Below are 12,049 nucleotides of genomic sequence, written 5' to 3'. Positions count from 1 at the left end.
ATAATTAAAATGCCAAATGTTAAAGACAAAGAGAGAATTTTAAGAGCAGCAAGAAAAAAGCAGCTACAAGAGAGTTTTCATAATGTAATCAGCTGATTTCTCACCAGAAACTTTGCAAGATAGAAGGGATTGGCATGAAATATTCAAAGTGCGAAAAGGAAAGACCTACACCCAAAGTTACCTATAAAGCAGAGCTATCATTTAGAATTGAAGGACAGATAAAGAGCATCCCAAACAAACAAACAAACAAAAAAAACTAAAGGAGTTCATCACCACCACACCAGCATTACAAAAAAATGTTAAAGGGACTTCTTTAAGAAGAGACAAAGTCTACGCTCATGCCTCCTTGAATGTGCCCGATCTCATCTAATCTCAGAAGCTAAGCAGGATCGGGCCTGGTTAGTACTTGGATGGGAGACCACCTAGGAAGACCAGGTACTATAAGCGTTTACAAAAAAAGAAGAAGAAGAGAAAAAGAAGAGATCAAAAATACGGATAATAAAATGGCAGTAACTACAAATCAACAACTAATTTAAATGTAAATGAATTAAATATTCTAGTCAAAAGATATAAGGTGGCTGAATGGGTAAGAAAATAAGACCCTTAAATATGCTGCCTACAAGAGACTCACTTCAGATCAAAACACACAGAGACTGAAAGTAAAGGGATAGAAAAGGATATTTCATGAAAATGGAAATGAAAAAAAAAAAAGTTGGGGTAGCAATACTAATACCAAAGTAGACTTTAAAACAAAGGCTATAATAAAAGACATATATACAATGGAATATTATTCAGCCATAAAAAAGAATGAAGTATTGCCATCTGCAACAACATAGATGACCCTGAAGTGTATTGTGCTGAATGGAGTAGGTCAGACAGAGAAAGACAAATGCCACATGATTTCACAAATATGTGGACTCTAAAGAATAAAACAAACAAGCAAGCAAAACAGAAACAGAGTCATAGATACAGAGGAAAGACCGATGGTTGCCAGATGAGAGGGGTGTTGGGAGGTGGGCGAAAAAAGGGAAAGGATTAAGAAATACAAAGTAGTCACAGGGATATAAAGTATAGCATAAGGAATATAGTTAATAATATTGAGTATTAGGTTCATTGGGTGATTGCTTCTCAAGTTATATATATGTCTAATCACTGTGTTGTACATGTGAAACATATAATATTGTATGTCAACTGTAATTGAAAAATTAAAAAAAATATTAAAATGAGTATATAAAACTTGAATAGTCATTTATCCAAAAAGATATTTTAATGACAAACAAGTACATGAAAAGATATTCGACATCATTATTCATTAGGGAAATGTAAATCAAAACCACAATAAGATTTCACTTCACACCTACTAGGATGTCTATAATAAAAAAAAATGCAAAATAACAAGTGTTTGTAAGGATGTTGAGAAATTATTGGTGGGAATATAAAATGGTACAGCTGCTGTGGAGAGCAGTTTGGCAGTTCCTCATGTTAAACATAGAATTACCATATGACATAGTAATTGCACTCCTGAGTATATATCCCCCAGATTTTAAGACATTCAAACAAAAACTTGTATACACATTTTCTTAGCAGCTAAAAAGTGGAAACGACTCCAATGTCTACCAATAGATGGGTGAATTAACAAATACAGTATGTTCACATAATGGGATATTATTAAGCCATTAAAAGGAATGAAGTAATGTTAGGTAGTTAGGCATGCGCTACAGGAGCCAAGGCCCAGCTCTATAACCATAGAAACTTCCATTGAAGACCATCCTTAAGTACCTCCCAGAAATACCTCCCTTTCAGGGTTATAAATCACCCCAAATCCTAGAGCACAAAGGCCATAAAAGCTGTTGGTTAAATCAGCTACAAACGCATGCGCAGAAAGTACTGCCCATAACTTCAGCCTCATTATACCATCATTATAATATCATGACTATGCCTAGAAGTTCATGAATTTAATTATAATAGACTGAATTCTGGGTCAGCACATGCACAGTAGGCAAAGTGTTATATAGCAGCCAACTATCAGTTAAGGTGACTTCATATATAGATCATCTAGGACGTCCTATCATGGTCCAAATGTAAACATGTCTTCCCATTTTTGCATTGTTACAGCACTCCTGGCTGGAAATTCTCCCCTCCCTTTATCATCTAAATTCCACAGGGCTGCAACCTTCCTTAGCATGGCTCATCTCTTTCTAAAATGTACTTTCAATAAATCTTACATTTTTCTCAATTTTGCCGACCTGTAATTCTTTGCTGCATTGGTGAGGAAGAACCGAGGGACAACACATAATGCCACTGTCCACCATACTTCACTATCCACCTCCTCCTTCTCCCCCATGCCGCTGAGGTGAAACCATATTTCAGATCACCCCAGTGGTGACAATAGTGATACATAATACAGTGTACATGAGCCTTGAAAATATTATGCTGAGTGAAAGAAGCCAGACACAAAATGTTACGTGTTGCATGATTCCATTTGTATGAAATATTCAGAATTGGTAAGTCTATAGAAACAGAAAGCAGATTGGTTTTGCCAGGGACTGAGAGAAGTGTTGAATTGGGAGTCACTGCTTAATGGGCACAGGGTTTCCTTTTGGGGTGATAAAAATGATTTGGAACTTGGTAGAGGTGGTGGTTAAACAATACTGTGGATGTCTTAAATGCCACTGAAATGTATACTTTAAAATGGTTAATTCTATTATGTGAATTTCATCTCAATAAAAAACAAAAGCTACATGAAAGCAATCATATAGCATGTAACCTTTTGAGATCTGTTTTCATTCAGCATAATTTCCTTGAGATTCATCCAAACCATCTGCCTTCTTCTATATCTTCATAGAAAGTTATGAAAGGGCCAAGGCTAAACACAAAGCCAGCTAGCATGTCAGTGGAATACTCTAGCCAAGTTAACATATCCATTCATATTTGTATAAGTTCTATCAAGTGTGATGCCACTTACCTATTCTATCAGCTAGTCCACAGTTTCTCCCTCTTGTATAAGACTATAGTAAAGTTCGTGGCTGAATTTAATGAGTATCTGTGTTTGTATTGCTGCTGTAACAAGTTGCTACAAACTCGAGGCTTAAAATAACAGGAATTTATTATCTTATAAATCTGAAGGTCAGAAGTCTGAAGTGGGCTTGACTTCGTTAAAAGTCAGGTATTGTCAGGGCTGCATTCTTTTTGGAGACTCCAGAAAATATATCTCCTTGCTTTTTCCGACATTCCTTGCCTAGTAATCCCTTCATTAATCTTCAAAGCATTATTCTGACCTCTGCTTTTATCAGCAGAGTCCCTCTCTGTCTGACCCTAATTCTGCTGCTTTCCTTTTATAAGATTGATTACATTGGGCCTACCTAGATATTCCGTATTAATCTCCCCAACTCAAAACATTAATTTAATCACATCTTCGAAGTACCTTTTGCTATGTAAATTAACATAGTCACAGATTCTAGGGTTTACGATTTGAAAATATTCGATGAACATATTTTATTCAGCCTAACACAGTATTTTTTGCCAAATTCCCAGACATATTGGTTCAACATCATTCTCTTGAGTTACCAGCCTAGTTAGCTTTTCAAGGATCATCAACCGAATTCATTAATTTAACTGCAATGCATTGAATAAATTGAGTGGAAAATACCACAATGAACTGGACATACCAATTATCTTTCACCCAAGTCTGTACACACACAAAGTGACTTCTCTAGAGTTATAACTTTTATTAAAGTACAAGCCTTATTACTGCTATTTACAATCTTGCTTGTTTTGGAGAAATGCTTGGTATATTTTGCAGACTCAATATATATTGATTAATGATTCTTTCCACATCTTTTCACCAAAATATTATTTTAATAGTATGTATTATCTTTGCATTTTATCACAGTAAAATCTCAGTAATAATTTTTACTGGTAAATGGAACAAATTGATGCTTAAATATTCATTTGAGCTATATTATGACCCATACTTTCAGAGACACAGATAAGAGACATATAAATAATTTTTAAAAACATATTTAAAATACAAAAAGCAATGTATATACAAATAAATTGAGCTACCAGACCCAATTCCACCATGGAGGGAGGTTCCCCCACACCAGAAGGGTATCTGAGAATTCAACTCAATTTTGACACTAACTACACAAAAATAGCATCAGATTCCACAGTTAAAAGGTTCAGTCCTACAAGTATACCTTCCAAGATACACTCCAGAAACCAGATACTCGCCCAGGTTGTCACTTGTACTTCTGATTGATTAACTGTAATTCAGAGATTCCCCCAATCCCTTCCTTGGGTTCAATGAATTTTCTAGAACAGCTCACAAAACTCAGAGAAACATGTTACTTACTAGATCACTTTATTGTGAAAGGATATAACTCAGGAACAGCCAGATAGAAGAGATGCATAGGGTAAGGTATGTGGTAAGGGGTGGAGAGCTTCCAAGCCCTCCCCAAGTGGCCACTCTCCCCGAATCATCATGTGTTCACCAAACCAGAAGCTCTCCAAACTCAGTGCTTTTGGGTTTTTATGGAGGATTTATTATATAGTTATAATCAATTAAATCACTGGCATTGGCAGATGGATTCAATCTCCAGCCTCTCTCCCCTTCCTGGAGGTCTATGATTGGGACTAAAAGTTCCAACCCTCTAATCACTTGGTTGGGTCTCCTGGCAACCAGCCTCATCCTTAGGTCACCTCATTAACATAACAAAGGACACATTTATTGCTCCCAACCTTTAGGAAATTCAGGAGCTGCGAGCCAGGAATTGTGAAGGAAGACCAAATACATATGACAAATGTATTTTGGTCATCTGAAGGACCAAATCTATATTTCTTGCAAATCATAATGTCAAAATATATATAATGCTCACATTGAAATGTGAAGGCATACCCAGGCATATCCAAAAACAGGGTTTTTTTTCCTAATCCCTACCACACTATGTCTTCAAAAGGAAGTTTCTCACCACAAAACTAAAGCTGATTCTCAATGTATAGAAGTAAGTCACTTTTTCAGGAGTTCGGACTCAAAGTTCCATTAGTATCTGTGACAATTACTAGTTGTAAATGTAAAAATAGATATATACAAAATCCCACCTATCTTCTGGGCCAGTTGACAACAAGTGCTGAGACAATCGCCTCCTTAGCCTGAGATCTTCTAGTGTAAATTCTATCTCCTAAATTTGTGCTTCTGTGTATTCATTGAATATGCTGACTTCATATGCCCAAAGACAGAGACTAAAGCAGTAAGGCCCTTTTAGGACATTCTTGGCTAATAGGCCTTCCAGCTTTGTTTGAACACTTCCTAAAATTGCTTTGGGATACTCTAAATTACCCTTACCCTTCCTTAATTCTCCTTCAACTTCCACCCCGTGCTTACTGCTTAGCTGATCTGACTCTTTGCTTATATTTATATATGTATCTGCTAGAATTGTTTTGGTTCGAGGGAGTTACTGAGGATCTCTAAGTTTCAGTTTAATTCTGTGTCTCTTCTAAGTCCAGAAGACAGAAATCTCTTTTACAGACTGCGGACTGAATGTTTCTATATCTTTAGTGCAGTCTGTAGCAACTGGAGATTTGCATTACCTTATCTTTTCTCTATATATCAAGGCACATAATTTATTAACTATTTAATGAAATAGTAATATTGATATTTCATTGTTGCTGTGTTTTTCTTTGTTTCCATTTGTCTCTCTAAACTGTGAGCTGAGAGGTTTCAAAGCCAGACTTTGAAATGAGTCAGCTGTTTAGGGCTCAGACACTGAAAGAGGTTTCCGTAGCAACCGAGAGATATGTGGGAAAGCCTTATGCACACTATAGCTTAAGAAGCAGGATTTACTGGCTGAGGCTCAAAGGTTCCCCTCCATCCTGGAGTTATTTTCTTAGTACAAGGATACTTAGTTTGTGTTAGTTTTAAGCTAACATTCAAACATGGTAAATTTTCTTCTCAGTGTAAACTTTACATTTTTATGGAAATAAATTAAATGCTGATATTAAACACAGACTATTTCAAAAATAACCACAAAATCAATAAAGCACTCTTAACTAAAGGAGCTAAACTTAGTCAATGGTAAATACCATAAGTATCTTATTGATTTCATTACAAGCACATTCACTGGTACAATGAATCTGGCAAATGTCTTGTCTCCATCCTTATATATAAAGGGTCCTTAAATATATAGAAAATATCTGACACCCAGGTTGTTTCTTAGAAGAGATTTCATCTTTCAGACAAGCAATGTGTATGTGATCTATGGCCAGCTGACTTGATTGATTAAAAATTGTACTAAGCAAACCAAGGTTTCTGGTCTAATTAAATATTCCACTTAACCCTAGGTGGTTGCATTGTGATGCAGCTATTGGGTGGAAGTGAAAGATTCTGGTGTATTTTTGTACCCGCTCTTGGAGAAGCACTGCACTCCAGGAAACTCATCTTTTTGTAATATAGAAGCCACGTATTATCTGAAATTTTTAAAGTCAGTAACAGAGGAATCAATGTATATCTACATCCAAAGGCACTCCAGGAAACCCAACTTTCTGTAATACAGAAGCCACATATTGCCTGGAGTTTTGAAAACTTGTGATCTAAGTAATACTGCAATTGGACCATGAGGGTAGCTATATACAAATTCTGCAATAAAGAAAAATTTTCAAAATACATTCTCTCAACCTCAAACTAAACATGGTAATTTTTTAGGCCAGGATTCTCTTCCCATAATCTTTGGGATCATGATGAAAATCTGGTTTATGAAGAACCATTCCTTTCTCTTTATTTCTGTTGATAGCCTCTACACACTTCTATCCTCTATACTCTGTAACCATTCTGCAGCGAGTAACTTTTATCACCCCTACAGAGTCATTTTGTTGATTTCTAAAAATGACCACTTTTTTTCGCTAAAAACTGCCTCAAATTTGTGGTCATGATAATTAAAATATTGAATGGTCTTTTAAAAGTGGCCATCACCAAAAGCTATGTGAGCGTACACAAACTAGCAGCAATGTTTTGTAACTTCAAGATATTCCATAATTACAGACTTGCCTCCATATTTACAGAAAGACGGAGCAAGAATTGATTTAGTAATCAGGTAGTCCAAATTATTCATGTTATGGATTGTAAAACTAAGGCTTTTATTCACAGGAGAGTCTTTCCCCTTCAATTAAATAAAGCAAGGTTTGGAGATCATTTAATTTGAAATATATTTATCAATTCTGTACTAATATATATTTTAACATCAAATTACATTTGGTTAACATGCCTGCTTTTTTTTCAAAAGATCTTATGTATCTGTAAGGTATTTAAATAGAACTGGAAATAAAACTTAATCTGTGTCTAGGTTTTATAACTTTTCTTAGACAACTAAAATGGTCTTCTCTCTTCATTGATGATAAAGAAGTGTCGAAAATGCCTAAACTCATGCAGGCTACTGTGTAATGTTCATAAACACTAAGTATATAAGTGGCACGCTAACTCTTATTTCTGCATTAATATAACAATATTAAAGTCATAGCTATAGACTCAGCAAGCTGCTTCATTCAAGACAAATAGTGTCTTATGGTTCAAATGAAAGATTTTTTATATTGATTTTCTTGTATTAGGTAGGCTCTAAATAGAAAGAATGCCTGTAAAATAACTTTTCAAATATATGTACCAATTTTACTTTTGTGCCTGCTTTTCATCTTGGGCATGTTGAGATAGTAAAATTAACCTAAATCTCAATTACCCACCTGTTGAGTAATTAAAATGTTTTAACAAATACATAACACATACTTTGCACTGAGAAAATGCTTGTTGAATGAGTGAATGAATGAGTGAGTGAATGAATGAATGAATGAATGAAAATCTCCAATTGGTTTTTACCAGTCTCTCCCATGGACTCCTTATCCTCCATTCCATCCTCTCAAGTTGGGAGTATTAACCAATGCATCACACTGTGTCTTCACATATCGTGTACATTTCCAATATGATCTTTTCATTTGAGTCCCAGTACTAATAGGTCTGCCTGGATTCTAGACCTGTCTTCGTGATTTGTGAGCTCTTTCTTCCCAAACCAATTATACCCATAAACAAACTCTCTTTTTCATAGCTACCTTCCAATAAAATTTAGTTCCATATCAAATAATTTTGTCTCTATTAATAGCACTTTTATTCCCTTAAGCTATTCAGGCTTAAAACTTTGACTCATCTTTGGTAATTTCTACTCACATAGCTCTCATTCCATTTACTTTCAAAATGACTGTCATTTTCATCTGCATTATTTCACTTCTCTATGCCCGTTTCCAAATATTTACCCCCTCACCCTTGGATTACTAAGTAGCCTCCTAGCCAACTCCCCAGGTTCCAAGTTCTCTCTCATCCAAATTATTGTTGTTCTTCCTCCTGTCTGCTATCTCCTACAGCATTTATAATTTGTCTCTCTCAGTTTAGCACTGGTCCAGTTTAGTACCTCGTTTTACACTGGTCCTCATTGCTGTGTGTAAAGTTTATTTCCCCCAGTGTATTATAAATTCCTTAAAGGCATGCCTAATACTTTAAACTGCTCTATATTCCTTACAACCTTGAGCACAGAGTAGTCACTCAAAAAAAATTAAGAAAGGCATGGAGTAAAAAATAAGTAGAAGGCAGAGTAATAGGAAGCACACAAGAAAAAGAGAAAATAATAAGAGGAAATGAAAGCGATTTTTCTATGTGAAAATTCCCTTACAGGAGTGATATCTCCCAATTCTGTTTCACTCTACCCCCATTCTCCTGGCCCTACTGGAGCAGTTATCAGGCTTCTATTCTTTATTTTGTTGTCATCTTTTTGACTACTTTAACTAATCTGAAAGGCAGGAAGCAATGGTAGAGGTGAATTCAACATTAGCACCAAAATAGGACCCATAGCAAAGCTAATACCTTGGCTAGAATACTGAATTTTGAGATGGTTTGTGAAGACATTTTGAAATGAAGCATCTTTGCTAAAAAACCAAAAAAGCTTCATATTGCTCCCCAAATCTCAGAGACTTAAGACACAAACATTTATTTCTCACTCATACAAAATCCACTGGGGGTCACTTGGGAGGTGGGGTTTCCCTCCATTTAGTGACTCAGAGAGATACTCTTATTTTATATACCACTGTTTCAACATATCATCCTCATGGTTACTAAAGAAGAAGAATAGAGAGCTTAGAGATGGGATATGAACACTTAATGCTTTGACTTAGCAGTGACATATGTGACATCTACTCATAGCTCATTAGCCAGAGTAAGAATATTCACATGATATCAACATTACTAAAAAGATACTGGGTTCCATAGGGGAGTACATAGAAAATTGTGTGAACACTAGCGTCTTCACAAGCATCTTCATTATCCAAGCAATTTTGCATCTATTTCTCCCTTGATTCCCACAACAATTCTGTGAGATCTCTGGGGCAGAAAGCAGTTCCTCTGTAAAGTTGAAGCACCCAAGACCCAGAGAGCAAAAGTGAATTTTTTAAGGTTACAAATTTAACTAGCTACAGAGGTGAAATTAGAAACCAGGATGCCTCTTTTCACTCCTGAGTTATTTTTTTTTAATTTTTAATTTTATTTTTTTTCAATTACAGTTGACATTCAATATTATTTTATATTAGCTTCAGGTGTACATCATAGTGGTTAGACATTTATATAATTTACAAAGTGATGTCCCCAATTAGTCTTCTACCCACCTGGCACTATACATAATTATTATGGTATTATTGACTATATTCCCTATGCTGTACTTCCAATCCTTGTATTTCTGAGTTTTTTGTACTTTAAAATATTTTCTCCTGAAAGGAAAAAAAATCAAGGGCCAGGAGCAAGCTAAAAAGATAAAGATGGGCAAATCACTTCATACTCAATCACTTTCAGCCATTTCCAAATTTAAAATAAAACATCTCTCTTCAGAAAGTATTTATAATAATAAATTTAAAGAAGATTTATTCAGAATATATTTTAAAGAAATTATCAGATATTTGACTATTTTAAACTAAACCATGAATTTCTTTCACTGGAAAAAAAAGAAGAAAACCTCTATTGACCAAAAGCAATTAGCACCACAAAGCAGTTTAAAGGAAATAGCAGAGAAAGAAAATCTTATTTAGCAGACATAAGAGATGCTGAAAGGAAATCCATCACAGAAATTTTAATATTAAATATATGGTATTATGTCATTGTCATTTGACATTATACACACCTGTGAATATACTATCCTTACAGATAACTGGTCAACTACACTTCAAAATAGTGGATGTGTCCTATCCGTTATATTACTATGCCTCTCCTTACACTCATCTCTCTTATATTAATATACCTCTGATGTAACACTTGTCACATTGTGTTACATTGATGTGCTCCTCTCTCCCCTTCACCCAACTTTTGAAAACAAAGATCATGTATTATTGTTTATAGTCACAGCACATGGCTAAATGCTCTTACTTCTCTTTTTCTTTCTTGGAAGCTTCCTCGGTTTTAATTGATCACTTTCATAGTCCTCAATACTCTCTCCCAGGTCTTATTCTCTTCTCACTCTATACTCTCCTCTTGGGAGATCCCATGTACTCCCATGAATTTAAGTACCATCAATATTGCGATGATACGTAATCTCTAACTATGACTGAGTTTTAGACCCATCACTCATTATCTACAAGACTTTTCCACTGCTCCTGGAACTTAACTCATTTAGAGCCAGCCCAATTATCTCCCTTACCACCCCAAACTGTTACTGTTCCTATGTTCTCTAGCTCTTTGGATGGCACCATTATTCAACCAGTGACTCAAGCCAGATATTTAGAAGTCATTTCTCCTCCTCCCAATCCATTATTTACTATGATCAATCAATCACTAAATCTCAAACTTTCTATTTTCTTAAACATCTCAAATTCATAAAATTTCTTTCCATCTTTACTTCCACTACATTAATGACACTATCACCTCCCGACTGGAATACTCCCAATCTTTCCTCTTCTATCCTATTTTTCACATGTTAAAGAGTGATTTTTTTCTAAAATACTAATATAATCTTGTCACCGTCATACTTAAAAGTAATCAAATATCTGTTATTATTGGGTGCTTCGAGTATACAAAGATGAAAATTATGTAACTTTTATTTCTAAGGAATTTCAACTTTAGATGAGGGTAGTATTATGGACCAAATGTTTGTGTCTCCCAAAAATTCATACATTGAAATCCTAATCCCAATGTGATGGTTTTTTGGATGTGAGTCATTTGGGAGGTAATTAGGTCATGAGGACGAAGAGATTAGTATCCTTATGAGAAGAGGTCAGAGAACTACTAGCTCTCTTTCCTCCGTGTGAAGATAAAGCAGGAAGTCAGCAGTTTAAAATCTGAAAGAGTCCTCCTCATCGGAACCCAACCATGCTGGCAACCTTATGTCAAATTTCCAGCCTCCAGAACTGTGAGAAATAAATTTACGTTGTGTTTATAAACTACTCAGTCTATGGTAGTTAGTTATAGAAGCCCAAATTAACTAAGACAGGTGAAAATGGAGAGAAAATATAGTCTATAATCAGTTAAGGTTTTTGGATACAAATAATAGAAACTAACTCTGGCTAACTTAAGGGGAAAAAAGTTTATTGAAAGGATAATGAATAGTTGACAGAACCAACAGGAAGTCTGGCAAAATAGGTTCAGAAACAGTCAAGAACCAAAGGTAACTAACTAGGCAGTGAGAAATATAGCCAGTCATTCCACAGGAACAGCTGGTGTTAACACCACTACCACTGGCCACTTGACTCTACTACCTCAATGAACAACCTCTAATTTCCCTATTTCTTTGTGTTACTCCCTTAGAATTTAAAATCCCAGGAGTGAGTATTCAATTTGTGAAGCCTAAGTTATGCATCCATGACCAGGTGCCAAAGAGAAAGAGATTGAAGTACTCAGCCCCTTCAAAATCCATGGTGGAGATGAATTTTCTCCCACTAAGTCTCACACAATGGCAGATTCCCTCAGAATAGAATGGTTGTTTAGGTATTAGGCAGCCAAAAAAATAACAACTATATATGGATATAACCAAGTTTATAA

The 12,049-nt window shown here is 35.3% G+C and overlaps 1 pseudogene; it reads left to right on the top strand.

The window, feature by feature from the left end:
- Positions 1–328: 328 nt before the first annotated feature.
- Positions 329–447, top strand: LOC112472910 (annotated as a pseudogene).
- Positions 448–12,049: the final 11,602 nt, after the last annotated feature.

This window comes from Pteropus alecto, unplaced genomic scaffold, assembly GCF_000325575.1.
Source record: "Pteropus alecto unplaced genomic scaffold, ASM32557v1 scaffold139, whole genome shotgun sequence".
Lineage (NCBI taxonomy): Eukaryota > Metazoa > Chordata > Mammalia > Chiroptera > Pteropodidae > Pteropus > Pteropus alecto.
This window is presented reverse-complemented; position numbering and strand designations above follow the sequence as displayed.